At 43.9% G+C, this 27,722-nt stretch overlaps 1 long non-coding RNA gene across 1 annotated transcript; it reads left to right on the forward strand.

Moving 5' to 3' along the window:
* The first annotated feature begins 377 nt into the window (after window positions 1-377).
* LOC132317516 (uncharacterized) lies at window positions 378-27,722 on the forward strand. Its single transcript, XR_009484101.1, has 3 exons — window positions 378-435; window positions 1,957-2,127; window positions 27,549-27,722. It is a non-coding gene; the product is annotated as an uncharacterized LOC132317516 (long non-coding RNA).

The following is a 27,722-nucleotide window of genomic DNA, read 5'->3' on the forward strand; positions in this document are numbered from 1 at the left end:
CTTTCCTTGGCTTCTCTAGAATATTACTTCACCATTAACTTGGTTTCTTTACCTCTCCGTCAGAAGGGCTGATGTTTCTGATTTTTCATCCTCTTTTTTCACTACCTCTGTCTTCCAACAGCAAAGTGTTGGAGGGACTTCAAGAGCTGATATATCCAGGGCTGGCCAGCCTGTGCCTTGGAGATGTATGTAGCTGTCGAGCGGTTCAAGGGTGCCTGTCACGTTGGACAACATCGTATACAAAGGTCTCTGTGCTCACCAGGGTGGCTAGGTAGTCTGGTCTCCTGGCTGTGGGTGGAAGTGAAGTAGACTGCTACACCAGCATCTCTGAGATGCCAAAACCATCTTGCCGTGGAGACAGAGGATCTGGTCAGCCTCTCCTGCCTGGCAGTTCCTCCTGGACTTCCCCCACTTCTCAGCTCGCTGAGATAAGTGGTACGTATCTCATTGATCTCGACAGAGTAAAGACTTTGGTGTGTGGTTTGTTAGGTTGGCTACTCCAGGGCAGCCTGTCTCTCTGTTCCAATGTTATTCCTGGGTCTGTTCTTAAAGTCATCCACTTTGAACCCTCTGCAGTGAACCTCTCCTGATGCTTCACTATCAACTTTTTGGGAGGTTTGCCTTTTTTGTGCACTTTTCCACACATTAGTTACCACTTCTCATGCTTTTCTTGTTCCTCTCACTGGCGTGCAGAGTCATGGCACCATATATGACAACTCTCTCCGCTGTCACCATCACTGTTAACCAGCAGTCACATCTCAGTCATCTTGCCTAAGTCATCTCTTGCCTCTCAGTCATCTAAGCTGCAGAGGCTAATGGCATCAGGCTGTATATATTCCTAATGTGTAACATTTTCTGGCCCCATTTCCTTTCTTGGTCATGTGTTGATCAGGCACGGACAGGAGAAGGAGATTGAAGCAGTTACATGAGATCAAAGTTTCTCTCTTTTGAAACCTGCTCAGAGAGTAACCACTGCTCTCCTAGAACAGGAGCAGAAAATAGCAGCTTGTGTCACTTTGTGTGATGGTGATTGCAATAAGAATGGGAAATAGTACACTTCCTTTGTGTCTTTTGCAGCTTCAGGAGTAGAGGAATGATAATTTTGGTTCCTTCTCCTCAGATTGAGGAGTAGATGACTAATGCCATTGTGACTGGTGCCATCTGATTGGCCTAAAAGAATTTTCTGGTTGTTCTCATGATTAGCATCACTTCCCATCATGTGCAAGTTATTGGAGAGCAAAGACCTCCTTTTGAATTGTCATGGTATGGAGAAGATGTAAAAGTACTGAGTTCCTGAAGCAATTCAATGTATATGAAGTATGTATGAATCAGTATTCTGATCTTCCTGTGCAGCAAGTCATGATGACTGATCTATTTCTACGGTTGCTAATTATATTATGTTAAAAAATACTTGGTGTTGAAGTGACTTTTATGCAAAGTTTTCTGAGAAGTTGTGATTTAAGGAGGACTCACCAGGAAGGTATAACTGAAATATTTTGCTTTGAGTCAGTTTGATCCATTTCAAAGCAGTTTGTTGAGGTGGATTGCTGTGTGTTACTTAATATTAAGTCTGAGCCATCTGCTTGAACTGCCGTGGTATTTTTGGGACAGGTAGCATTGCGTCCTGATTAGTTCTTACAGCCACCTCCATCCCTGCATTACCTAACCAAGGGTGTGTTGCAGTCTCCCTTCTTACCTACTGTAGTGCTGGATCATGGGAAAAAGCTTGGTCAGAGAGCCTCACTCTGGACGGATAAGACAAACTGTCCTGTTGACGTCAAACTGGGTCAAGGCAAAGTATTCTGCTTCGGTTCAACTCATTGAAATGAAATGTTTCAATTCAGGAATACCAAACCACTTCATTTTTTCATCAAAAGTGTGGAAATAAAATATTTGGCACTTGCTAATGTCAGATTTTGAAGGTAAGGGTATTAATTTCTCATGTGTTGTTGACAGGAGATCCTCCCATCCACGTAACGGCGGATGTTCTTACACAGGCCTGTTGGGGAGAGGTGGCACTTAGGTGATGAAGAAATAGGAGTCCATCGCATTGCACCGCACACCAGCCTAGTGTGAAGAGGGCTTTATATGCCCAGTTTGAAAAAGGCCAGTGCAAAAGTTACCTGGGTAAGTAAAAATGAAGGAACACGTAGAAGAAAACCATTGGAAAGTTTAAAGGAGTGAATATTACAGTAGCACCTTTGGAAGGTTAAGAGGGCAATGTCAATACAAACATGGGAAGAGTGGAAAGGACCTGAGGCTGTAGTGTAGAATCAGATTAAATACCTAATAAGCACGTTAGAAATTTGCTGGGATAAGTCACAGCACTAAAGCATTAGCACAGCTCATTCTGGAAGGACAGGCTTGGAGAAATGGAGAAGCATTATCTGTGCTTTTTCTGAAGTTGTGGGATAAATGAGGAACAAACTTGCCTGGGTGAAGTTAGAAAGAAAGAACAGCCTCTGTGACAGGTGGGTGTAGTTTAAGCTACCTCCCTGGGAGGAGTGGAAAGATGTTTTTGACCGATTTGTGGAAGCACTTAGTAGCCAATCCCCAGTGGCAATAGACACTGTATTGGGATATTGCTTGGAAAGACAATATGGCAAAAAACCTCAGTGTATCACCATCTTGGGATATGTTGAGGCAACTCTGTTTCACAAGGTAGAAGTTATCAGGGAGTTGTTTTAGTTGAGTCTTATACGGAGGGTTTGCCTGTGCATCTAAAGAAGGGAATATTAATGAAGCTGAAAATGCGAATCCACTTAAGAAAGAGGTTTGGATTCCTGGACAGACAGTGGAACAGACTATCAGACAGTCTGTACAGATGTAGATTGTAAAATGATAAAAAATAGAATTGCCAAGAGTAATTAATATTAAACTAATGTAATTCCTCCGTTTATAGGGCAGCTAGCTAAGGAAAGAAGAGTGAGCAGCAGATATCATACAGATATTCTTTTGATCTCTTGATCTTGGCCTTCAACATTATCCTTCATTGTGTTCTCTGACTAGGTTACCGGTCAAAATCTGGGTAATAAGACTGGGTAATTTGACCCAGTCAAAGTTGCCTGGTTGGACAAATATCCTAATGAAGTGATAAGGTAAAGAGACAAGGCTCAAGCATTAGGAAAGATGTTCTAATTGCACGAGTAGTAAAATCATGGCATGGATTACTTAGGGAGAAAGTAGAATCTTCTTGACTGAATTTTTGCAAGAACAAGGGTGGCAAATATTATTCAGAGATTGTCTAAGTTATTTATTCTGTTTTAGAGCAAGGGAAGAGATTAAATAATCCCTCCACATCCCCTCTAGATGTGGATTTTTAAGCTTCTATTAAGCAGGCACTTTGGGGACTTTTAAGATCGCTGCTTCTCAGTTGGAGTCTAGACAAGGATAAACATTGTACTATGGAAATTTTCCTTGGGGCAGGTGTACATACAAGTATGGGTTTTGGGTTGTACTGAAAAGAATTATTCTTTATCTGCTCTGCAGAACTTTAGACAAGGATGCCCTACTTCCCAGGTTGAAATACTGCACATCAGACCAGCATAAGCATTTCTGGAGGCTACAGCAGATTATCTGAAAATGTTTTTGCATGAACCTAATTTTATTAAAGAGTTATGCTCCAATGATGAAGAACAAAGGAAGGGCATGTGATGAAAGTGTGCAGTGTAAACAGCTCAAATTGCTCCTAGCAATTGCATGGTTTTAATTGGGTAACAGATCATGAACTATATTTGTAAAGATTATTCAGCAGTTTCAAAAAACAAAAATATTTAAGAAAACCATGCCCTTCCGGAGACATCTGGCAAACAGATAAAGAGCCAAAGTTCATTAATAGATGAGTCATTGGTTCTATGTCCTTCCCTGAGATACCCACAAAAAATTCTTGCTGGCTTCAGCAGGTGTTTTGGTCAGCCTGAAGGAGAGTATCGTCCCTTGGCCTGGCTCTGGCCTGACTTCGATCTTGCACTGATTTGTTGGCAATTTTAGGCAAGCAGAGAGGAAAGACTGCCTTAACCAAGAAGGTGCTTTAGCACTCCTCTTTCTGCCTTTCCCCTTCCCGTCCCGCACCTCTCATTGCTTCTTCTGCTCCCCTTATGGCCAGAGGCTTGCTGTCCCTTTTTCTGGCTGGTGACCACATGGCCAACCTCATGGCAAAGCCCTGGCTCCTGAGTGGCAGACGTAAAACTTCTCACCTTTAACTGGCTGCTACTGCATTCTTCCAGAGTACCTTGCCCTTGCTTACAGGGATGGCTGTTGCTTGTGAAGCAGGAGGTGATGTGCAAATTATAAACTTGCAATAATTCTGTGTACTTTTATACTGAATTACAGAAGTACCAATTTAATTGACTGCATGGATTTGCAACCAGCAATTCAGCAGCTGCTTCACGAGCCATCCTTGCAGGAGGGGAACCTCAGAGAGATGGGTGAGTTGAATGCTGAGAAATGGGAATTGGTCTAGTCATCCCAAGAGAAATCATCCCCGTTTGTGAGTCAAAGCCTGCAGTCTCTTGCCTGAGATGAAGGGAATCTCCCAAGGGCAGCTAATCTTGCACGGTCTCACCACTTGAGATCAAACATCATGATATCGGGTCAATAGATATTTCTAAAAGTACACGCCGACCTCATTCAAATTCACATTTAGCTCTAGCCAAAACAGAACCCGAATCATGATCCAAATAACCTCCTCCTCAGCCCACCTTCATCACCGTACTGTTTCAGTGGCAGATGCAGCACAGAAAAGATGCCTGAATGCTTAATTCAGAAATTTACTGTTTAAGGCATTACTTGTATGAACACCAGCGTAACACATAGAATACCAATGCCCTAAATTTAGTAGTTTTGTCTGAGTCATTTTCACTATGTGGGAGGGCTGTGAAGACACTCCACAGAGTGGAGAAACTTGCTGGTGGTGTCTGTCCAATGAGATTATTTTTTTTAAAAGTCAGAACACAACAGAACTACAGATATGTTTGTGAGTAAAATGCAGTTTTGTTGCAGACTTCAGCACAGGAAAGGGGCGGTGTTGCTCTCCACCCACTTCAAAAGCTGAAGTCAAGTTTGACTGATATGCATCTCTGATATTGAAATAGGTACTGAACTTTTCATGACAGTAACACAGACACAGACACAGGTAAACACTCTGGCTGCGTGATTTGGAGGGACACGATGTGGTGTAATCCCCAGATTTGTCTGTGCAATTACATCTTATTTTCAGATCTTCTAGCAATAGCAGCTGAGTTGTTACAATCCTACACGTTACCAACCAGCAGCCAAAAGCTATTCCTGGGCTTATTCACTGAGGGGTGAAATGTCCCACTGAAGACCAGGTGACTTTTGCCACAGAAGTCGTTCAGTAAGGCTGGGAATACACAGTTCTTCAAATAGATGTGGGCACAAGCAATTAAGTGTGGATGTGAAGAAGGCATCTAGACTTGGTGTTCTAAACTGGTAACACCTTCCTGCCAGTCTGGATTTTATTCTTACTCCATTAGCCTTTCTTCTTTCTTCTTTCTTCTTTCTTCTCAACCCCTGCGCTCTGGGTTTGGAGTGGACTTGTAATCAGGCAGAGATGAAGCATGTTTTCATGTACTGTATACTGTCTGATATCAGCCATGGCAGATAGGTAAACATGCTAGGACTTGATCCTATGGCCCTAATTCTCATGAGTAGTGCCACTGGGTTCACGGCTCTGCTCACACAAGCTGGAGGATCAGTTGTAATGTCTTTAAGGCCAATGAGATGAACTCTGTTTCTAGAGAAACTCCAGTAAAATCAAAAGCTTGTTAATAGAAAAAGCAGTTAGCTGTTATCATAAACGGAGCAAAATGCCAAACAAAATCCTGTTCTGCTATTTGTTCCCATGCAGGCATTTAGCTGCCAGGAAAGACCAGTCTTATAAACATGAAATTATATCCATGGTAACATGCAAGCTGTGTTTAAATTTGCAGCATGTTAAAAGGTACATTAAAAAAAAAAATTTGTATTTTACTGCTGAGAATAGCAATTATGACTTTTAAGTCAGCTATTTTAACTCAGGCAGCTTGGGAGTTGTTGACTGGTGAGGGTAAGGGCCAGAGACATGGCTCCTTTCTCAGAACACTTCTTGTTGCTAGACATTCCCAGAAGGTATTATTGCTTAAATACAGCTTGTGTTTTCTTTACCCAGATTCCTTTAGCTAGAAAGATATGACAGGTTGTGGTATCGGACTGCAGTGAAGTCCCACCTGTGCTGTTCTACCCTTCAGGAGTGAGCAGTGCTGGGGCTGTGCAGCTGTCGTGCACGTGCCCTTTTTGCGTAAGTACTGGATTCAAGGAGCCTGCTCTGTGATACGGCATCCTGGGATTATAAGCACTCTGCTCAGGTGCTGTTTAGTGCTCCTGCATCACGCTAGAAAGCAGACGTTGCTTACAGAGGGGGAGAGCAGCTGGAATAGGGAGTGGACTGAATTGGTGTCTGGGCTGGAAAATGTATTGGGAAAAGTAACTGAAAGATCCCAACTTGGACCAAAAGCTGAAGCTGAAAACTGCAGATGGTTTTCTTGTATGTATGATAATGTCAAACCCAAAAAAGGGAGTTTTCGCACTCTGTTGTCTGTTTAGCGCAAAGTGAAAATTATGTACTGGAAAATGGAGCCCCGTGTCTGGAGAAAACAGCTCTGACTGTGCCTATACAATACCAGGGCTCGGTGGAAGCTGGGCTTGACTGCTTTTGCAGAGGTCTCTGCAGCCTTGAGCTCTGTTTGCCATGGAGTGGAGGGAAGGAAAAAGAGCAATGGGATGTGTCTTCAGTAGTTTTTATCTATTAGCACCTGCATGATAATGCCACTCTGAGTGAATTGTGCTAGGAATGACTTCTAAAACCCCGAAATCTCTAGGGGCAGCAGAACAGCCCATGCTGGAACACCACAGCTGGATCCCACAAAGCGTGGTGGAAAAGAAGAACAGGGTGTTCTGGTAGCTACTGTCATGTGTGTCTTGAAGCAAAGGGGTTGGTGGATGGAGTAGCCTGGTTGACTGGCTCGGAAAAGACAGCAGCATCTTTGAAGAACATACATATTTTTGCTGTCGTCCCTTAGCTGCTCTTCAGGGTTCTGGGGTTTTTTTAACTACACAGAGGTGAGACAAAGATGACAGAAGGTGTACTTCATGTAGAAATTTAAGAACAGATGTACTAGCATGTATCTCTCTCAACAGAAAAGTGGAGATAGTTTATCAGCACAACCTGTCCCCTCACTTGGGCAAATCCCTTTTTTACTAACAGTCAACATTGTTGTATAGGAGAGACTCAGACCCATGTCTCTAGCTGGACAACGAGGGTTGGGCTGTGCTGTGCCTTTTCCACTTTTGTAAAGTGGACACAGACCATGTCTTCCAGCAGGGCATATGATTTGACACTGCAAGACCCAACAGTGCCTCAGTTACTGCCTCAGTTACTGGAGGTAACTGTGTTCAGTCTGGGGAGGATGAAGAGTGTCTTGAGATGCCTTGCCACTAAGTTGTTTGCTCACTGGTGCGAGGGGAGAGAGAAGAAGCACCAGGCAGTATCAGAATAGCATCCTAGGGGCCTGAATCCACAGTAACTTTTTACATACCACTTCAGTGAGAGTTGTCTGTTCCATTACCTTTGAAATACTTATCTTCAGATGCCTAAAATGAGAGCCTAGGAACCTGAAGTACCTAATTTTGAGAAGAAAATGGCCTTTGCTTATGGGAAGCTTCCTGAAAGGGCTTTAGTGGTTGTTTTATAATGAACTTTGGATTCTGCCTTGGGTGGTGGTGTCCCTTGTGGGATATGCCTCACTTCAATCTGTAGAGGAGTCAGTGCAAGGCATATTTGCTGTATCAGCCCTGTGGGCACGTTGGCCTTTGCTCTGGATCTTAGATCTAGTCATGCAACTCTTCTCCTTTTGCAGGATGATAGTATCTTTAGACCTGTCTGCTGGGTTCTTCCTGCTTTCATGCTGAGGAGGTGTGTGGGAGAAGGTGGCCAGGCGTGTCAGTAGTGTAATGACCTTTTACTGATGGAGGCTCACTGGTGGTATGTACTGGCAACACACTCCAGCAGTGGATGCACCTATTTTGGCAAAGCTGTGCCTTCTACTGGTTAATCTTCTGTGGGAGCAGAAGGGAAGAAACAAGAAACCTGCAGAAGTCTAGGTTGGGGGGTGGTGGTGTGTGTGTAACAGCTGTCCTGGTGGACACCCCAATTAGGGTGCAATGTTGGCCATGGGTTTTACCCCTTCACATTCTAGTGTACATAGCCATGCCTGCAAAAGTCAGTTGTGTGCATGTAGCTGGGATGCCTTTTGCTGCTTTCATTTCTGTTATGGGAATTCTCATTAAAAAGGTCCTTGAACACTGGCTAGGAGAACTGTGGAACCCATGTGGACACACTGGGATGCAGAGATCCCATTAACTCAAGGACCTTCCCATTACCTTAGCAGACCTCAGAGCAGCACTGGGATCCTGACATCAGACCAAAGGCTTCTGTCAGGTGTCAGTCAGGGGAATTTGACAGGATTTTCCTCATTCCACCATTAAGTGCCTGCTGGTGGGTTGTTCTGTTGATGAGACAACAGGACCCACTTAAAGGCTATTTTTCCATGAGGTTAACTTCAGCTCACTGGTGACAGCTATGGTGGGTGGCTATTGAACCAAGAGTGTCAAAGCCAACATCTAAAATGACCTTTAGGCTGTTTACTCAAAGCAGGAACAGACTCGCCCCCGACTTCCTGATGGGGGCCATCACTTATCAAGAAATAAGAAGAGATATGGAAATCATTGTGGGAGTGAGCCTAATTGAAAACATGCAGCATCGAACAGAAGTAATATTAATACACCGGTAACCTTTACCTCTTCTGTGGAATATGTATGTAGAAACTAAGCCAGGAGGATTACCAGGAATTGGGAAAAGAGAAATACATATTAAAAGTCCATTCCAAAACAAATAGAAAACCTTTTCTTGGGCAGACAGGTGTGTATAATTTAACTAAAGTATCTCCCTAAGAGTGTCCCACATGGCCCATGATCCTTTTTCCTAGCTATACAGTAAAGTGTGAGGAATCAGTGATTTTCATCTCACTTAAGTGACACTTTTTAGAAAAGGAGTCTGAAGTAAGCTAAGCGATTAAGTATACACTACAAATTCCGTAAGCTCTTAACTTAGTAGCTAGATATGCAGAAAGCTAAGTACCAAGTAGAAGCCAATGAGACTGGTTTCCACTCTGATTTAGAAAGCTAAATTAGGTTCTTACTTTAAAAAAAAAGTTTCTACATAATTGTAAGACAAACAAATATATACTTTAATACATGCTTTAAACGTGCTTTAAAAAGTGTGTGGAATTTTAATGGATTTACCTCAACAAACTCTATTGTAGCATTTCACCATCTCAAACTAAGCTTGTTTTTAGCTAATGTTTACCTGTCTTTGTTCAAGAGGGTTTTTTTCTTTTAATTAATTTTTCTGTTCATTTGAGTCAGAATAGCAGCACCATCTAATCCCACTTCTGTATTTGCTAGAAAATGTCTAGACTGGCTAGCAGAAGGTTTTCATCCTGGAAGGTTTTAGTAAGATCCTTCTCCACTTGGTATATACGTCACATAAGTAAGTACTGAAACTGAAAGTTTCAGATGCGATACAACACCTAGTAATAAACTGTTTCAACTTTTTTTTTAAAGGAAAAGAAACACCATCTTTTGGCAGTGTTTCCTCCCAAACCTCAGACTTGCTGATCTGCCATGTAGATCTGCACTGTGGTTGCAAAGTATCAAAACAGAACTAAGGATTTTTATAGCTACTCTTCCCACCCAGCACTCACAGGTCCTTCCCCCTTCCCTGTCTGTCGGGTAGTTTCCAAAGGCATTGAGGAGACAGGAAGGGAAGGGACGCAGAACTGACCGTTGGACAGATAAGTGGACACATCGTGCCAACAGCTAAGCCTCATTTCTTTAGGAATGTAGCCTGAAAATGCATTGGTAATTAGAATGGATTGGGAATATTTTGTTTCTTGTGGAAAACTGCAGGGTTTTTTGAGGGGGAAAAAAAGCAAGGTAGAAGTGACCGGTTTCCACGTCAGAATCAGGAACTTGCAAGTCTTCAGGGCAAATGACCCATTCTCTTCCTTAAACTCAGGGCTTTTTTAATGTGAATGATGGTTTTCTGTCATCTTGTGCTGTTGTGATACATCATGGGAACATCTGGCAATGACGCATGTTGGACGTGGAGTCCAGTTGCAGGAAATGGTCCATGAAGGATAATGACATCCAAGCCATAACTCCAGTAAGTTGCTGGGATGCTCAGCTTCTTACCAAATTTTGGAAACTTCTTTGCAATTTTCTATGCAAAGCAGGCACTTGGAGTGAAAAAGGTCATTCTGATAAAAATCCAACTTTTCACTAAAATCAGTTCTCTTCATCACCCTGTCCCAAAATCTGTTATGTTCACAGTGTTCCAGAACAGCCTTGCCATCTGTCAGAAGCATTTTTAGGTAACAAATTATTCAACCTAACTGTGCCCTATCGTTGCCACACCAGTTGTGCATGTCTTTGAAGTTCCTTTGAATAGATAAGCCTAGGCTCCCCAATGCCTAAAGGAATCCCCCGATGCTGAAGGACGAACCCCTAGAGCCAGGAAACAGAAATATCCTGAGGACATGTGTGTTTCTGAAGCACCAGCCGTCTCCCGAGTAGAGATGTCTTTACCTACTACTGCAGAAAGCAAGTGTGTTCCAGGACGGAGGTAGCGCTGTTTCAGAGAGGAGTGTATGTCTTGGTCTCCCTTTAAAATGGATCCTCTTTTGCATATTGTGTGTTCTGGTAGGAGGTGGGAGATCACACTCAGACTTTTCCTGACAAGATCCAAATTCGTATTATCCACTCCCAGTTACTGCCTAAAACATATGAAAAGTCCTCAGATAAAGGATTCATCTCTTCCAGCCAGGTGTCCTAATCACTGGCTGAAGTTTCACCCCTTTTAGGATCAAAGCCTGAATTTTTGTTGCATGATTTCAGTAGGATAAGAGGGGAGTCCCCTATCCAAAGCCCTGTGGTTAAGGCACCTCTGAGGAGGTGAGAGACATGGGTTTGAACTGGTGAATACATATCTTCTGCTTCCTTTCAAGAGCGTGCTAATTACTAGACTGTGATATGAGAAACAGACGGTGTTGCCACTATCAGATCAGTTACTCAGCCTGGGTTTTAAAAGAAAGTGGCCACAGCCAAGTCTGAGAGACCAGCCAGCGCTGGGTCACTGCGCCCGTAGCTGTACGGCCTCTAGTGTGGGAGGTAGCCAGGCTTTCTGGATCCAGGTTTCAGTCCGGGTGCGAGTTCCGTCAAGTCTCTGAGGCTGGGGGATATCCTGGGCAGTCAGGGGGGATATGGACTCAAGTGGGAGGTGGTTAGAGGGCACAGGCATTGCAGGCTCTGGTGGGGAGGTGGAGGGAAAGCCTTTTCTAGCCATAGTTCTGGACTTAGTTTTCTCCAAATGCTGAGATGTAAATGCAACATGTGACTATAAGAGCTGTTGACTATTTTATCATGAGACCACTAATGAATTTTATAGCCACCACATTCACCAGTTGGTGGAACAGATTTACCCATCATTTCTGAATTTAAGTGAATGGGACTTCACTCATGGTTAAAGGTTTGGGGTTTTTTTAAATGCACTTAAGTATCTTGCTGGACTGGGACTTTTAACAGTGTTATTTTGTCTCCTCAAGTCTCCTTCAAGATAAGGTTTTCTTGTATTCTGAAATGATGTGGCAGAAGGCAAAAAATAATCTTGTGACTCATTAGGAAATAAACAGAGGCATAATTGCCATCTGTGTTTCAGTCCGTTTAATCTTTTCTCTCTCCAGTCATGGAAAAAAGTTCATAAAAAAAAGTTGAGGTCTGGTTTTGTGATATTTTTGAAAGAAGCTGGCTTAAAAAAATTACAGAAAAGAAAGGAAAAAAAACCCCCAATACTGGCTCTATACATTATCTTAGACAAAATGGATTAAATTTCTGACACCCTACTCATCAAATTCTGACCTTGATTTGACCCCATTGGCTTTTTACTGTTTGATGTTCTCAAACGATTTGGTGCCACTTTTCCTTAGTAGTGCAGTTAATTTTGAGTGTTAGATAGAGATCAATAGTCATAGCTTGAAATTGGCACCTTTGGAGGAAAAATATGTTGTGTGGCAGTAACATAGATTTGATAGTACTTCAGTTAAGAAAATGGTGTACTCTTTCATTATTGTTTTCAATGACAGTATCCAGAGTGTTATTTCATTCTCCTACCAAGCTTCTGACAGTCTCTTGTAATATCTTATCTATCAAAGAGTTTTCATTCCTCTCCTTTCATGCTTGGCTTCTGGAGTGGAACTTTATTTAAAAGGTCCCTGAAATTAGAAAGAATGACCATGGCACATCTGCTATCAAACTGGTCGGTAAGAAATAAACCCCCTTACTTCTAGACTCGTGTCTGGCCTCCTGCTTGCCCACATTGAAATCTCATTTAATGTGCTGGCCGTGTAATGGAAGCTTAGCTGTCAGGAGGATGTAAGTGGCCTGTTGGATAAGGTCTAATCTTCTCACAGGCAGCTGCGTTTTGCATATTGGCATTAACAGGAAGGATGGGAATGCCATCCCGACCTCTGTCCATATGAAAGTGTCCTGTGCCTTGCTTTCAGCCCATTGCTGCGGTGAGAGGTGGGCTTCCATTTGCAGGGGATGGTTGTTCCTACACTGCTGGTTGGAGTAGCTACCTCTGGAGTACCCTGCGGCTCTGGAGTACCGGGCTGGAGCTGAGGCAGTCTCTAGGGCACAGGATTTGCCAGGACTACTGTGCTCCTTTCCGTGGGTTCCCACCCCAGAGCACCTGGTACTGTGGAGGTCTGGGGAAGCTCTTCTTCAGGCTTACAGCAATGCAGGTGCTGAACGGTTGGGGGAGTTTGCAGCATGCCACCAAAATCTGGCCTCCAGCGCAAGTGTGCCCTTCTTCTTGTGTAACTTTGGATATCCTGACTAGTTTCATCCAAATTTGACAGGTGGTTGGAAATACGTTTTTGACCAAATTGAATGAAATTATGTACGTGGGGATAGAAAAGAAAGTGGAGATAGGCCCAGGAGAGGAGAGGCTGTGGAGAGAGGCACTTGGGCGAAAGATGTCATGACAGTCTCAGGTACTGGGAAATGTCAGCTCTGGCTTGTGCCTTCTTCATACCAAGGAATCCAGCCTTTGGACACAGATGAATAAGGAACCTGGCTGCAGCAGTCTGCTGCTCCTGGAACTGTTTGATTCATTTTCACATATTTCCTAGGAAAATCATGAGCACCTTTGTTCCACCAACTACTTGAAAAACATTCCCCTGACTCCCCAAAAAAGAAGTTTTCTTCAAAGACGAACTAATTTGTCAGGGGCCTTCTGAAGAGCTTGTTAAAAGCCAAGCACTAACAATTTCAGATCAGCAAAGTCTTTAGTTTGTCTTTTAACTTGGAACCAATGACAAAAATTACCTGGATGTGTTTCTGATTAGTGATGATGATAAAGCAAGGAAGGGTGGAGTTGTGTGGAGAGTTATTCTTCTGTGCTTAAGCTAACCATTTGAATTACTACAGTGTAATCTGGAAAATTGTTCCTTTTATACCGCCAGCCTTGTGGCTGCTGCCCGGGAGCAGAAATAATCTTCTTGTCTGCTGGGAAACAGTCCACTCAGATGCAGTGATGGGATATTGACTCCTAATTCAGAGGAAATCTTACCAACAGAAAACCTCATCAAAGTGACCACTATAGGTCATGGCATATGCAGCTGCTCTTTCTAAGTGATTCACTTAGGCCAGATTTAAATGGCAGATGAGGGGAGGGTTGTCTAATGCATAAGGTGATGCTCTGTAGGTACTGGTGCTGATGGTGGCAGTGACCGGGCAGGAGAGCATCATGCTGACTCGATCGAGGCTATTGGCAGCCAACCATAATTGCTCCACTATTATCTTTGACACACAGTGTGTTACTGCCATTATTCCACTTGTTTGAGTTTGTGATTATGGGGAACGGATGCACTTAGTAAAAAAGACCATGATCATAGTAATTTGATACAACTTATTAATATGTGCAACTTATTATTCAGTCTGGAGAAGAGGAGGCTGAGGGGAGACCTTATCGCTGTCTACAATTACCCGAAAGGAGGTTGCAGAGAGGTGGGTGTTGGTCTCTTCTCCCAAGTGACTAGCAACAGGACCAGAGGAAATGGCCTCAAGTTGTGGCAGGGGAGGTTTAGGCTGGATATTAGGAAAAATTTCTTTACTGAGAGAGTGGTGAGACACTGGAATAAGCTGCCCAGGGAAGTGGTGGAGTCACCATCCCTGGAGGTGTTCAAGGAACGTGTGGACGTGGCATTGTGGGACATGGTTTAGTGGGCACGGTGGTGTTAGTTGATGGTTGGACTTGATGATCTTACAGGTCTTTCCCAACCTTAGTGATTCTGTGATTCTGTGATTCTGTGATTAATACGTGCTTCATGGGTAATCCATGAGGGTTTCAAGAGCTGTCCCTTTCGGAGTGTTCAGCTCATTGCAGCAGCTGGAAATGAAGGAAGAGTGTTATTGAGTGAGTCCTTTCTAGAGGCACAGTTCTTTCTCATCCCTTTCCACAGAAAGGAATATCAGTTTCTGCTGTTCATCCTCCATGGCCTCTTCAGGCTGTTTACTTGAGAACCAAGTGCCCAAGCCACAAATCATTTTTACACCTTGGAAGCAAAGATGCCCAGTTTAAAGCCATCTCAATTCTTATTGACTCTGTTCTCTAAGTCAGGATACCTAATTGTGTTGAGGAAGAGAGTGTACGATATGCAAAGTAGTGGCTGGGATGGTGTGCAGGATCTTTGGGTGCTGTTAATCACTGCCAATCCAAAAAATTCAACAGAGCACTGTCCATTTACAGTCACTGAAGATCTGCCCCATGCTACTAGTAATGAAATCTCTTTGGAGCAAAAGAGAACAGGGACAGACTTCCAAAAGGCAAGATTGCCTTATTTTGTTAAGAAATCTGTGGCATGTCATTGTCAGCTCTTCCTAGCCAGCAATCAGAAGTCACGAAGTCTGAATGCAAATACAGACTGCAGGGAAAATGAGAGGGCAACCAGGCCCCGTTTCCAAAGGATTCCTGCACCTTTGAGTAGGCACCCCAGCAGAGATGGCTCTGAATGGAAGCAGTTGTGGCAGGTGCACCATGATGCTTTTCATGAGGAAGTGAGGACTTCTGTAACAGGGACAGGCCTCTGGAAAGTGGTAATATTTTCCTTTCTGATTTCTTTACTATTCAGTCTCTGGAGAGCATGTGCAGATAGAATAGGGAAGAAATATTTCTCCATGACTTTCTGGCTGTTTGGCAGAGAAGCAATGGCAGAGTGATAGGATAAAGACTGCTGAGAAGGGATGTTGTCGGTACCCGTGACTCACGCTCTTTACCTGACAGCACCTCTGAAGCCTGCAGATATGAAAGGGAGTTAGACCTTGTGCTAAGGAGCTTCATGTTTTTGTTCTCTGACTCAGGTCTGGAAATGCTTTGTGTACTGCTTTCCTGCCATTTATCGCCTCCTGAAGGCAATTGCATTTAGCATGCTTTTCATAGGCCTGTGTTCTGCTAGCCACAAGCCCCAGCCTGCTGTCAGGAAGGCTTGAACCTATCAAAGTGATGTTCTCCCGATGTGTGACCTGTGTTTAATTTGCAGCTGTCTGGAGAGGTTTTCCCTGACAGGAACACTGGGGATGTACCGAGATAACCAACTTCTCAGATGCGTGGCTGGGGTTCGTACATCATCTTATATACAGAAGCCCATACGTGTACTCCAAGGGGAGGACTGAAAACTTAAGTTCCTTTCAAGGGTGTGTCTTTGTGGCGGGCTCGTGCTGTAATCAATGAGCTTATGATAAATCATAAATTCCTCTCCTAGAGACAAAGCCTCAGTGGTGTACCAGCAATTCCCATTAGCTTCAATGGCAGCTGCAGGTGTTGAGCGTCCTGGTTGTATCTGTGAGACTCTGGCCCCAGGCCTCACCTCCTGCAAGGGGGGGCCACACTGTCATTGCTTACTCAGCAGCCAGACGTTCCTACCTGGCAGATCCAACTGCATTTGGATGCATGCTGTTCTCCTTGGTTGGAATAAAGTTACCACACTGCTTTAAATCCAGTTTAACAGCAGGAACAAAGATTTAGTAAAAACAAAACTTTAATAAAACTTCGTTCATCCTAACTACAATTTTTACCATCCCCTGAAAGTCGTTTAGATAGGCCAGCTTCTTCACATACCCTCTGTCACTTGCCCTGCATCCCTGAGCAGCTGCCGTCCTTCCCAAGTTCAGTTTTAAACCTAAAGCAAGGCTCTGGCCTTGCCTTCCAATAGCCATTGAGTGTGTTTTGAAAAGCAGTTCCAAGCTTCTGCTCCTCTTGTTTACGCTTTTCCTGACTTACACATTTCAGTGCCAGTGTACGCTACTCGTGAGTTATGCTAGAGCAGCTCCAAGGCTGTGCCAGGGAATTTTCCCAGGTTATGGCACCAGCTGTTGGTGTTTAACAACGTGCTTGACTGTGCATTTAGGTGATGCCATGGATTGCTGAAGCAACACATACACTTACAGGTAAGACATGCTTAAAAAAGTGTTGCTTGATCAGGAGTGGAGCCCTTAATCTGCTCTGCATACTGCAGTTCACCAGGAAGGCTGGATTTGGTCATTTGGTTCAGTGGGAGCAAGAGCAAACTCCAGACCACTGAAGAGGTGAATGAAAGAGAATAATCACTAGAAGACTTTGCACATGAGATTTGATTGCCTTGCTGAATCTGGGGATTCTTCGGGGATGGGATCTGTGAGAAATCCCTGGCATGCTGCTAGTTACATAAAATTGCTATTAAGAGTGAATTATTTTGAGAAGGGAAGCTGACATATTGTAAAAGTGTCAAATGCTAATGATATGGCAGTTGGTATACGTAATGTGCATTTGCAGCCTGGATTGTTAGGCACTTCTAGGTTTGCTAGAAATTTCAGGTACACCCTTACTGCAACTTTCAGTGTAAGCAAAATACCCAGCAATACTTAAGTACATGAATTTGAACAGGAACTGCAAATTCAAAAGAAATGTCTGATTTGCTTTATTACTAGGACTACACATGTACTGAAAGAGTTTGGTCCGGTTCATTAGAGCTGGATGTAAAAATGCTGCCTCCAGCTAGCTCCATCCCCTGCAAACTGCCTTCTGTGAGCACCTTTCCTCCCTGCCACCCGTCTCCCACAAGTCCTCTGATCTCTGCCTGGCTGGTGAGTGACTGCTCATCCTCTCACCTTTACAGACCTTTACCTCAAAGTGCCCAGACCCTCTGCAGCTGAGGTCAAAGCCTGCAAGTCTATCCAAATCTATAGTATTATTTGCCTGGTGTATACCATATCGGTGTGGCATGGTTGCATTCTTTGCATGACTGTACAGAAAGGAGTGTCTGAGTATTTGTGGATCTGGAAAGGATTGTTTTTGTGTGCACACAACTGGTATGTGGCGCGTGAGTAAGAACAGTTATGCAGTTTTATAGAGTGAGAACAGTATGCTGGGAAGCTCCACGGTGCCTGTGGTATTTTGCCTGAGCTGTTTTGGTCTAGGACTGAGTTTGTCTGAATTGTGGTGATAGCCATTTTGAACAATGTCTTGCTATGATGTCCTGGAGCTGATCATAGCAATGGGAGAAAATAATCGATTGTGAGAAGCAAAGGAAATACTGGACTTTAGTCCTCCTAGGAATAATAAAATGTCTGTTCTGCAGTATGTTTAGGAATGCATACAGAAACAAATAATCTGTGGGGTTGCTTAGTTTTTTTCCAAGCTTTTATTAGGATGTTAAAGGTAAAATCTTGGTCATCTTGAAGGCAGTGGGAAACTCTGCCTTTGCCTCTCTTGGGTCAGGATTTCTCCCTTACGTCTGTGCCTGCTGTAACTGGCAAATCACCAGAAACCCCATCACAGCTAAGCTAGGAGAACAGAGAGGAGCGAGCATCTGAGCTGTACTTTCTAAACAAAACGGACGGAGTGCCCCCAGGCAGTGCTCAGGGGTGGATGTTGGACCTGGCCATCCTCAGTCCGTCTCCATGCTGAGGGTCTCCTGAGCAAAGAGGTGGAAGGAGCCAACAGGAAACACGGCTGCTTGAAACCAGGGCTCAGAGGTGGTAAGAGACTCATGGCAAGCCAGGGACAGAGCTGGGAAGAGATCCTGTTGGCCTTACCACCTCTGATTGAGTAGCAATCGATACGTACAAGGAATTTAGACACTATCACAAGTAAGTAAAGTTACATTGAGTTAAATGCATCCCAGAAGAAAGCAACTTCTGCTCCAAAATCCTGACAAACAAAACAACCAGAAAAAAACCACTCAATTGCCAAGAAATCTTGCTTATGATATGTATTAGTGGCTGGAAATTCTCCAAATTTAAGTGACGAATGTTTGGAGCTGGAGTATGTGAAATGGTGCCATACCTCATTTCTGAGCTATGCAAACCTGGACCAATTTGACCTCATACTGCTTCAACTCCATCATGGGCGAGGAATTTCTGTACTGAGTTTTAGTCTAAGAGCAGTTGCAATGGCCCAACTTATAAATCTCTCAAAGATCTTAAAACGATACTACTGATTTCCAGATGATAGCCTCTTAGATATTATTACTGAAACTTTCTGGAAGTAGTGCAAACCAGGAGGGAGCAATTAATCCTTGGAGTAACCCCATTTACTCTAGCAGTTTGGCCCTGAGGGAGTAGGAGCACTTGACGCCTGACAGCAGCCCCAAATGTCAGTATTTCTCCCCTTGTTCATTTGCCTGCTTGCTGTGGTGGATTTCATGCCGTTATAAGCTGTTTATGTACAGCCTGATCAAAGTACTTAATGACAGGGTTAATTTCTACGTATAATGAGGAAGTCAAGACAGGAGACAGGTACTGTGTAATCGAATTTTTCATTTTGGAATTTGTTTCTCTTCATGTATGGCTTAGCTTTGATTTTTATTACCATTAATGTCTGCATTTACTGTTCTTTCTACTCTCTCAGATGAGCTAAACCTACTGCGGAAATAGCGGAGGCACTGAATTGTTCCAACAGCTTCCATAAAAGTATGATGATAAAGTAAAAAGAGTCTATAACTTCTCTGCAACAGGACCTCAAAATGCAGTTTGGTTTGGGGGACAGTTCTTAACAAAATTACACTGCTTAAATAGTCTACTGAGACATCTAATCCTCTTTTTATGACGCAGTAGGTATGTGCACAGGCATGGATGCTTAGGCATGTGTGTACATAGCCAGAGAAAGAGACAAAGATTGTGTTAAAATCCAGAAATCTCGTAATTTATGAAGTGTGTGTCTTCAGCAAGACTTTGCAGACATAAATGAATCCCCACAGCATCCCTTTGAAAGAGCTGGTGGTGAAAAAGAGGTTAATGGTCCTTGTTTCTCAAAAGATGGAAATGAGACATGGCGCATTGGATCTGCATTTGCCTGCTTATTTTGGTTTTCATTTTTAGATGCACTGAGTACTGTGATATTTCTGGACATTCAAAAATCTAGGGGTACAGAAGTGATGGAGGCCTTAGAAAATACAGCTCTCGCTGAGGTAGCCAGCTTCAGGAACCAAGCTGGAAGTGGAGATGAAATTAAACCTGGGCATATCCAGCTCACCCTGTATCCACTGTGTTTCTCTTTTTCTAGCACTCCATAAATTTTAGGAAAACAGGGATTTAAAAGTTCATGCGATGCTAAATTCTGTGAACCACTGTTAGCCAAGTTTCCTTATAGCTGGGGTAGAAATCTTTCTTTGTGAGAAAAGTGTGCACCTCTGTTAGCACCACTGTGCAAGCTGTAGTTTGCAAATGCGGTGGGAGGCTTTGCTCATGCTAATTTGGGCTCAGTCATGCACCTTCTTTTCCTCTTTTACATGCAAATAGCAGCTGTGTCAGTCTCTGGGATGCCTGCTTGTTCCTTTAACGGAGAGATTCCAGTTCATACCTTCAACCAGTGCATTTGTGCGTGGGCAGAGGTATAGCGCAGTGGTACAGTTGCTGACAAGGAAAGAGCTGTGATGGAAGTTGGAACAAGTTAGTGAAATAGAGAAGTTTTGAAAGAAGACGTTGAGCTCTTCTGGTGTGTTTTCATTTATCAAAAAAAAAAGGGGGGGGGGGGAGGAGAACAGCAGAGAACTACACAAAATGATAATCCATGATCGTGCCTCCATAAAAAGGGATCTTCTGATTGCCAGAGAGAACCATTTCTTCCTTCTGAACCCAAGGGTTCAGGCAGCAGCCTCAGGGCTGGAGTGGGTCAGCCACCAGCCTGCACAGCGAGGACAGTGGTGGGCTGCGTGCAGGTGCTTGGATTCCTCACCGAGGTTCCCCGGCGCTGAGTGAGCTGAGGTGGTGAGCTGTCCTGCTGGGAGCCGTGGTGGTGCCACGCTCGCCCGGCTTCTGCAGGCCCCGTGCTCCAGAGGGTGCTTGGCTTTGCCGAGCTGCTGGCTGCTCCGCTGCTCTGCTCTCACAGCATTTTCCATGGTGGGGTGCAGCATGTCTGCCCTGCCCCAAAGACAAGGAGGTTCACGGTACTTGCTTGGAGCCAGCAGGCAAATTGTGTAGAAGTAATTGAAAATAAAGCGTAATGGCGTGATGTTATTTTCTTCTCTGTCTTCAGCCTTTACCTCTGCTTCATGGTTGTGGCTACGTGAATCCAGCCACTACATTACTCTTCCTCTTCTGAAAGGCCGTCCCTGCTCTTGTGTCACAGAAGCCAGTGCAAAATGAATTCAGATAAAATCATTTCCATGGCATCACTTCGGATGTCACTGAACTTACTGAAGAAAGTAGGCATTAGTGCCATGCGGGCCACGTAACGTAAGTGTTGTACAAGAAGGACCTGTTTAAAAGGGTGTTTGATTTAGGGTGCAAGGATTTCCAGGAATTTGGAGTGCAAAGTTTTCTGGGAAAGTCAGCTCAAAGAAATATGGTGTCCTCGCCTTTCAGAACGCCCTGGCTAGTGTTTGTCTGCTCTCCCCCGAAAAGACTGTCTTGATGTCAGTGCTGCAGTGGGACTCGGCATACAGCCAGGACTCAGCGTATGTCCTCTTCTTTGTGTGTCCATGGACATCCTTGGAAGTTGTAACATAATAACTGTGAAATAACTGTGCTTCAGCTCCTCTCTGACCTGCTTTATAATCATCTTAAATATACCCCCTCTGTGTGTGTGCAAGTGACAGAGGGTGGGGTAAGGTGAAGAAACGCATGTACGTGTTTTCATCATACCGATGGAGTAAAAGCAATGCCATCTTTATAGGGGGGAGGCCCTTAAACACCTCTCTAGCCTCTCCACTTATCCGTGGGGAAACGAGGCTGGGACGTGTAGAGTTGCCACTGACTTCAGATTTGGCAACACTAAATTAAGTGGGTAATATGTTGTGACACAATAGGATGAAATCCTGACCTAGTAATGACAGCAGATTTTGGTGTTGATTTTGAAGGTGTTTTAGGATTTCAGCTGTAGAAATTAGTGGCAAACCCCAGGATGAAATAATCTCGTTATTCCCTGTCAAACAGAGGCTCCTCAGCAATGTGGATATTACAGAAAATGCTTTTCAAATGGAAATTTGTCCTGTTCCAAAGGAACACCTCGAGCTACTGACCCCGCAAAGTAATACTTGCATATAATAAAGTTATTGCCTGTCTATTTAAAACTTGCTTGTAACAATGTGTGTGGATCTGGTTATGCTGTTCTCCGCCATAATGACAATTTATCCAAAGCAATTTGTTGCCTGGCCTAAATTTTGCAAAACTATCTGGTCTTTAAAACCTTTGAGAAAGGGTGGTATTTGCACCTGATGTGTCTACAAGTAACTTAGATCAGGTTATTGATCGGTCCTGTATATGTCATTTTCCAGTGGGAGGATGAGATGGAGAGGCCAATCCATTACTGCAGCTATCTACCACTGGAAAGCAATAGCACTAAATATACAGGCTTTCAATAGCTGATTTATATTATCCTGCAGTCAATAAAACCCCATGATTTTGTCACTACGTTGTTTAAAGCAACGCTCCCAAATGCTGGCAGGCCCCAAATCTGACCCTTTGTAACACAGCTGCTGTGTTACAAGCAGGTGAAAACTTAACGAAACCCCATCAGTCCTCCAGAGTATGGTCTGGACAAGCTCTTTGCTGGCTGAGCAGCGGGCCTCGGGAGCCCCGAGCTGGTATGAGGCTCATTCCAGCGAGTGATTCCTGTTAAGACTAGCTATGGCTCCAGCAGCTGCTTCCCTGCACCATGCCACCCAGAGGGAAGGATGAAAGAGTTCCAGTCCTTTCTCTGGGCAAATATTGCACTTAAAATCTCAGTGACTGACTGCTAATTTGGTGGTGATTAACAAGAAATCCATGTCGGTGGCTATAACTGAGAGGCAGTAACTGGACCCTGCCTTCCTCCTAGTGATGTGAGTACTTTCGGCATCACAGAGGAACTGCCCACTGAACCCAGCATGGTGCAGAGCTCCTGAGGGAGAGAGAGGCAGCAGCGAGGAGCTGTGTTTGCTGGAGAAAGCGTTTGACAAGCCGTCTGAGAGTCAGCCTGAGCAGTCCGTGGGCACAGTCCCGTCCTCTCTTTCGGTTGTGTTTGTTTGAACATGAGAATCATCACATCAGAGTGGACTGTCGCAGCAGGTCAGCTCAGCTAGGCTGGGGGCTTGCCTCGGGATGCGCTGGCGGTTCACAACAACATCTGCACGGGGGAAAGGCTGTGTGCAGACTGGCCGTGTGCTTAGAGAGGAGAGAGTAGATGTAGCGTGGAGGTTTGCGTCTTCAGATGGGCTGACCTACAGCGACAATGAATGTCTTTTTGGACTTGTACACACCCTGTTTTCACGGAAACATTTGATGCAGATTTGTAACATGCCATAGCTGCCAAGCATCTTTTACACAGTCACAGTCTAGTGACTGAAGGATCCACTAATTAAGAAGCCCCTAATTAGGCTTTTAAATGATAAACTGTAATAGCTCTAGTGCAGCTGTTGTAAACTATAGAGTAAATTACACCCAGTTGAAAGAGGCTTTAATTACGTATTTATATAACAGACTTTAAGGACTTCGAAAGATAAAAGAATTTTTAGTATCTGCAATTAAAAAAACAAGAGAGTAACAATAGAGCTCTTAAACCAATGAAAGCAAGGAAATTCAAAGTTAATCTGAAAAGCTGCGCTGGTGCTTTCTTTTATGCTCATGCCGTTCTAATTTTTGCGAGTTGTTTTCATTCTTTTTTGTTTTCATAATGGACGAGATAAAGAAGTATTGTCAGCCAGGAGTTTATGTCGGCTGCTCTCGATTTCCTAGCTTTTATAGGTCCATGTACAGCATTAATGATAGTTTGGCAAACTTTCTGTGGTTTCATTTTTGCAGAAATCGTAGCAAGAAGACCCTTATCAGCAAGCTTTTCTCCTTGCATCCTGATTTACAGAATGGTTACTTGTATACACACCTTTGTGAAGTCAACAGGAGCTCAAAAATTGGTTGTATTGGGCCCTTGGAGAGCATGTTCAGGTCAAACAACAGGAGCTCAAAAATTGGTTGTATTGGGCCCTTGGAGAGCATGTTCAGGTCAAATCTAGCCTGCACGTTGTTGGTGCAGTTTTGGCAGCCATTCACCATGCTATGCTTACCAAGTGGAGAAAAGGTTTGGATGTATCTTGGACTATTCAGCTATTTGGAGATTGCACTCTGGCCTTCTTTTTTACAGGACTCAGTCCTGCTCCACTGAAATCAAAGAGAGTTTAGCCCTTGCCTGCATTTGGGGCTGGACCACGCTCCAGTCTGCCTACCCTTTAGACATCAGCACTGCTCCTCTCCTGCCAGCTCTGCCCGACAGTGCCTCTCTTGGTAACTTCACCAGTTTTGTCTCCAAACTCAGACCCGCCCTCAGCCTCCCTCATTTCCCCAGCTCTCTTTGCTGCCTTTCCTTGCCACTTCTGATCACAACGAACACTGATGCACTGCAGTGAACAAATGCCTCTTTATAGGGAAAAGGAGAGATGTCTCTGATATGCCCTCCATTGCCTGATGGCTTTGCTCATCTGTTGCCAATTCGTTTCTTAGATTACTGCTCCTCAGGACAAGGGCTGTGCCTTTTGTGCCTGCGTGCTGCCACCACATAGAGGATACAGACATCAGGCTGTGGTGGGCAGAGAGCTCAGTTCCTTTAGCTGCTGTTAGGGACTGGCCTTCACAGCTGTAGGACTTAGCAGCCCATGACAGCCAAACAAGGTAGTGTTTTTTGCTTATTCCAGCTACATCCAAGTATTTTTATCTGGAAAAGTCCCAGCAAGGGAAATAAGGAATACAGTTCTCATAGTTAATTTTTATGGCTGATTAATTAGCCCAAAGAGTATTAAATTGTGCTAATGTAGTTTGCCTCTTCGATGCTGTCTTTTGACTTCAATGGAACTAAATACATGCTTAAAGTTAACTACATGCTTAAGTGCTGTGGTGAATCGGGGCCTAGGGCATTAATTAGAACTTGGCTCAGATTTACTTTCAAGGCTTTCCCCCCCTCCTTTTTTTTTTTTTAACTCTTCAGCGCTCAGCAGTTTAATTGGTATGCAGATGTTTCCCTTTATTGCTGGCAGAGGCCTCTGTCACTGTTCTGAAGGTACTCAGACATCAAGGCTGGTACAGTGGGCAGGAAGAAACCCCCCCTGAAGGCTTTCAAGCTTTGTGGGAAATAATGATGTATGAGACAGGGATTCCTTTGGAACCTGAAGGGAACATGACAGACAGAATAATATGGGAGGAAAACATTGTCTTCACAATTGAGACTGATGGTCTCATCTTGTCTCCTTGTTATTGTTACCAACCAAGACTGAGATGAGCTTTCTTATGAAGAACTTCATTTCATGGCAGGTTCTGTATGTTGGACACACTGCGCTCAGTGGTAGCTTTCCATCCAAGGTACAGATATTGACAGGTTCTGCGGAACCCTTTGGGGTGGTGTTTTAGCTTAAAACCTAAAATTCCTTCCAGCATTGAGATGCATTTTGTCAGGAATGACAGTTGCAATTTGATAATCTTTTACCACTTTGCCTGCCTATCTCAAACAGTTAGCTGGAGGGGAGAAACCCAGAGTTGTTGGGCACGGGAGTGTCAGCTTTATGAATCAGCTTTTCTCGCACTTTATTAATTTTACTTTCCAGTGGTTAGCGCATGTTTGCAAGAGACAATTGATTTGTACAGATCTGTGTAGGATGGAGCAAAGCTGGAACTAAAGAAGGAGTGCAAGTTGACAGCAATGCAATAGCTCTAATTGACAGATACCAAAGGCACTATTTAAAGCAACTTTTCTTCTGCTCTTTAGGTTAAAAATGGCCCTCAGTTTGTCCTCCGATTGCCATGTTCAAAAAGAAGTGTTTTCATGTATATTCATTTCAAATGGATTAGCTGAAATATCAAGTGCTCATTTTCTATACTTGTATTTTCAAGTTAGATGATTCAAAATGCTGTTGTGCAAGGTACAGGAAGATGGCTGTTTCTTAACTCCTCCAGAGTAAAAGCTGTCTTTCAGGGGACGCTTTGCACATGTGAGATTTGTGTTAGTATTTTTTGGCACCCACAGTTTCATCAGAAATGCATTTCAGCTAATGGGAGGCAGAAGGACTAATACACATGCTGCATATTGTGGGTGCAAAAATGCAAATAGAAATGACACCCACCAGGGAAGGGGCTAGGAAAATGTACCTTCCTGAATGTGAGTAGTGCAGGTTAGGAAATATCATCTTCCTTTTACAATTGGCTGTTACTCTTTACATTTCTGGAGAACTGGGATCTTGCTGTTAATCTTACAAAAATAGATGCTGTGGTGAAGCCTCAGGCATGAATAAAATTGGATGTTAATCTTAAAGCAGATTTTTTACAGCTATGCACTCAGAGCCAGTGAATCCAAATGATTTTGGTAACTCTGTGTTTGTTACTTATTTAGATCAAAATGCCGTGGGGAGAGAGGTCAGTGGCACAGGTACATGTTGTAACGTTTGGGGCTCCTGAAAGTTGAGCAGATAAGCGCAGCAAACATTAAACATCTCTGGCTCGACACAAATAATAGGCAAAGCTGAAAAAAGCCTGCTGACAAGAGGAGTGGGTGTTGGTGGGTGACTTGCTGCAGTTTTAGAGCTGTTAAGTGTAGGTTTTTTAGCATTTTCATTATTTAAAAGTGGAGTGGTAGTTTCTTCACTCCCTCTGAAAAGTTACTAATTTACTCTGAAATACAGGGTAACCCACAATGATTTAACAGATTTGTAATGTGCTTTAGAGTGATTTCAAGTAACAGACACCCTCCTTCTCCCCAAGCTTCCCACTGTCTCAGCTCTGCCCTCACTCCTTTCTCTGTGTACAGCTGCACCAAAATGAAAAGCAGGGGCTGTCCCACGTGTGAGTTTCATCTGTCTAGCTCCAGTGTAAACAGGTTGGGTGGCTTTGATCACTGGTGCTTATGCAGGTTTGCCTCGTTCCCAGTGTTCAGAAACAGAGGCTGAGTTAGCTATGTTTGGATGTTGGGAATGGCATTCTGGAGCGTGGAGTGGTTCAAAAGCTGCTGCTCTGCAGGTACTGCTGCAAGCGGACAGGCCTTCCTTAGAGTAGCCCTGACGTGCAGAGGCTGCCTTTTGCCTCGGGTGTGGAAAGTGCCTGGCGGAGCATGGCTAAGGACCATGATTAAGGCTCCCAGGATGCCCCTGGAATACAGGCAATATTAAGTAATGTGCAGCCCTCTGTGTCTGATTCAAAGAAGGCAGCTGAGTCGTGTTCCCCAGGGGCTGTCCAACAAGACAGGCAGCCTGTGGGGATGGGAGGTGGTCAGGGGATTTTCTCCTGTTGTCAAGCTGAACGAGTCTCAGCTATCTCACGTTTCCAAGCCTGCTTGTGCCTACATATTGCTGTGCTGAATAACCATGCCTATGGCAGGATGCTTAAGCCGGAGGCCCTTTGCATGAATGACATTTAAATTTGATGGAGCTTTGCTGAGAAGGAGCTGGCCCTGCATTTACTCAGAGAAGTCTCTGGTGGTTTGTGGTAAGGAATTGGGACCTGGGGCTGAAGCCACAACCTCCAGGACCAAACCACAGAATTTATGCAACTGCCAAGGCCTGCCCATTTGCCTTCCCAGCTGAAGGTCTGTGTCACCACACATCTGCTGCTTTTCTATCTGCTCTTGTCATTGCTGTTTGAGGGAAGAATCTATTTTCTTCACTATAGCAACATTGTCTAGCTTAGTTTAATTTTACTAGTTACTGATGACTTATTACTATTCAGTGCATCCATGGGTTTTTTTAGTAACAATAACCAAGGGTAGAAATATTTGAATGGAAAGCCAGATGGAAGTGCTGAGGTTCTGGAGGACTTCAGGGTTTCTTTTGCTCTTCTTTGTTTCTCTGTTCTAGAAGGCCTGGAGAACACTTATTCATTCATAACAGGAACTATTCAAGATGCACTGGTCTGAAAGGTCACTGTAAGTTTCTGTTGCTCTTCAGGTATAGAAAACTTCTAGCAAACTTTAAGGAAGAAAGCTTTTGTTACAAGGAAAGATGGTAAGTTTGTGCACCCAACCTCTATTTGGAAGAATATTTTGTTGTGAAACCTTTCTTCTTCTGGAGGCTTGAGCCAGCTGCTTTTGACCTGGGAGCTTACAGTGTGGGTAAGAGTGG

Source organism: Gavia stellata, chromosome 9, assembly GCF_030936135.1.
Source record: "Gavia stellata isolate bGavSte3 chromosome 9, bGavSte3.hap2, whole genome shotgun sequence".
NCBI classification, from domain to species: domain Eukaryota; kingdom Metazoa; phylum Chordata; class Aves; order Gaviiformes; family Gaviidae; genus Gavia; species Gavia stellata.